Consider the following 2818-nt stretch of genomic DNA (forward strand, 5'->3'; position numbering starts at 1 on the left):
CCACCATGAATTGGAGCAATGAGGGTACGATAGCGCAAAGCTAATCTCTGGCCCTACAAAAAAGGCCTGAGGGAGCAGCAAATGGAAGCAGTATTAATACCACTAAACTAAACTGGAGGTTGACCACTAAACCTCCAGCCTTGGTTTGTGCCAGCAGACAAAACTGTTTATATGCAAATACAGCATAATATACATCCCTGTCAACAAAATATTGGCCTCGAAGTAACAACCATGCATGCCTAAGTAACCTATTAAAGTTCGCTCTGGGGTACACAGCAGCAGTCTCACATCAGCAGTTCTGCCGCCGTCTCCAATCTTGCCTCTGCTGCCAGGAGGCTGCACATCTGCACAGCACAGTGACTGACATCGATGGTTCACACACCGTTTACACCCCCCCCCCCTCCCCCCAACACACACACACACACACACACACACTCACACACACTCACACCCACACACACATCCAACACACACACTCACAAAACACCACCCAGCCGGGGTGCTCCCCCTGCGTGACTCTACTTGTTTCAGGGCTGAGAGGGAGCCGCGAGGAGAGAGGTGGAGAAAAGATAAATCCGGGAGAGCCGGGGATGAAGAAGTGGCATTCAGAGTCAAACTGTATTGTATTAAAGAAAATATCTGTCCACGGTTTGGTCTAATCTGTGCTTTCAAAGCTGTAACTATAATCACGTTTAAAACCCCTGTCGGCAGTTCGGATGTTGAGTCAGTCTTTTATCATATTTTGTGAGACTTCGGGCGCCTCTGCAGGGCAGCAGAACACTGAGCTCCACACAGAACGCTGCGCCTTAACGCGTAAAAACAATCAATGCACCTACAGTCCTGGGCGTTGCACTCCTGCTTATAGCAATCCACAGATCTTACTTTTCAAAACTGACACTATTATGAACCACTAATTCATTTAAGTACTAAACAGCATTAAAACATGCAAGTTGCATTAAAAATGTTTTGTGCGTGCATCCCCAGATTTGTATCATGGATCGTAATTGTCAGTATCTTTTCAGTGCTCCGCGTTTAGACTTGAGTCAATTTAAGTCACGACGTTCTTTTTTTTTTTACACAATTGTTTGCCGTAGATGACCCATTTTTTTCAGCTCGGCTGTACTTACCCCTCTCTCATGCCCACGAAGAATCCTTTCATAAGAATTGACCCATATCCAAAGCAAAAAGCGTGTCTTGTTGGGTCTATCAGTGTGCGAAGCGAAGGTTTCTCCAGCGATTCAGACTTCTTTCTTTTTTAATCAACATCTAAACATTGTTTCTGAATAGTATCCAAAAGGAATCCGCACGCATTGTAATGCTGCGTCGATCCCCCAAAATCATTGCGAGCGCTGTCCGCGGAAAAGTAGTGCTGAAAGTCTCCAGTCCCAACTTTAGGCTCTGTGCGAATGGGAAATAAATGGCACGTCTAGTGCGGCCACTCACTAACACAGCTCCCGCGAAGACGGCGTCAGATTCTTACGAGTTAACGGAGCGGAGAAACACATATCCCACACCCGAGGCGAGGGCATTTTCAAGCTGATAGGCGGGAGAAGATATGCAACCCGTGCACTGGATGTGATTGATGTTACAAGCATCGCAGCACACCGCCTTTATCGGAGAAGAAATGCACCATCAATGAAAGGGGGGGGTAAATGTGTGAATGCTAGATTACAGTATGTAATCCGGCCAGTGTTTGACAGTGGCTGCATAGTTAAAGTGTGATATGAAGCGTTTTGCTTCCATTTGTTAAATCATGACGTTGATTTGGCCGCCGGGAGTCTTGCCTTTCAGCACAGACTTCTGTGTCGGGTTTTATACATTCAATTGTCCATGTAAGGTGTAGAAATCAAGCACACTGGCTCTCTGCACTGACAGTTAAGTCTAATTAAACTCCATCAATGACTACTGGTACACACACGTTATGTCTGACAGATCATTTGGACAAGATGCAACAATTCTATTCCAACACATTATTATCCTCATGTCTGATACAATGGTATTCTGGGACGATCAAATGATCTGCAATACATATCTAAATATCTGCAATCAGCTCAATTATCACTCTGACAACAGAATAGGGGGCGTGATTGTTTCAAATGTGAGGCTTCTGGGTCGACTCAAACGTTACAGGTGCTGTTGTGCAGCTTATGTTGAGTTTCAAAGCGCCTGGGATGCTGTGCGTAGACATTTACGAAAATATCAAGTCCAATCACTGTGTGGGAAAACTCAATCCTCTGGGTTTGGTTGTGTGATGTGTGTCTGTGTGTGTGTGTGTGTGTGTGTGTGTGTGTGTGTGTGTGTGTGTGTCTCACTGTCAGCAGCCACATTCTGCAGCAGGAGAATATATGAAATCATGTCCAAGGGCATGTCATATACGCCCAACATTATCTAGCATAATAAAGGCAGACATGAGTTTTAAACCGAGCATCGAACGCTATTGTTTGAGTCTTTGAAGCGATTGATGGATCAATCGTTTGGCCATTAACCTCCAAAAGTCTATATGTGTGCACATATAGACAAAGAACCTCCTCATCTATCAGATTAACTATCGCACCTGCAGACCGGAGAGGGAGAGGATTGATTAATTTTCCATGGTGTCCAATAGAAGGCTCGTGGTGATAATTCTTTCTTTGCTTCCTGTATATGCGCAGCTGCTCTTCCTGATCACAGGGCTGAGCGGTGTGTGCACGGAGGCTTTCACAGGTCTGAGTGGGTCACACCTGTGGAGTGTTGGACTGACTCCACCACATCAAGGGAAACGGGGAGGTGGTTGTGTGTGTGTGTGTGTGTGTGTGTGTGTGTGTGTGTGTGTGTGTGT

The 2818-nt window shown here is 45.6% G+C and overlaps 1 protein-coding gene across 1 annotated transcript in view; it reads right to left on the reverse strand.

The window, feature by feature from the left end:
• LOC116396835 (metabotropic glutamate receptor 4-like) overlaps window positions 1-1589 on the reverse strand; it is a 153578-nt gene extending 151989 nt beyond the window's left edge. Inside the window, exon 1 of the mRNA XM_031871734.1 lies at window positions 1128-1589. The gene's annotated coding sequence lies outside the window, so the exon portion shown is untranslated. The remainder of the gene's footprint in view (window positions 1-1127) is intronic.
• Between the last annotated feature and the right edge of the window lie 1229 nt (window positions 1590-2818).

Source organism: Anarrhichthys ocellatus, unplaced genomic scaffold, assembly GCF_004355925.1.
Source record: "Anarrhichthys ocellatus isolate YVR2014 unplaced genomic scaffold, GSC_Weel_1.0 scaffold60, whole genome shotgun sequence".
Classification (NCBI taxonomy): domain Eukaryota; kingdom Metazoa; phylum Chordata; class Actinopteri; order Perciformes; family Anarhichadidae; genus Anarrhichthys; species Anarrhichthys ocellatus.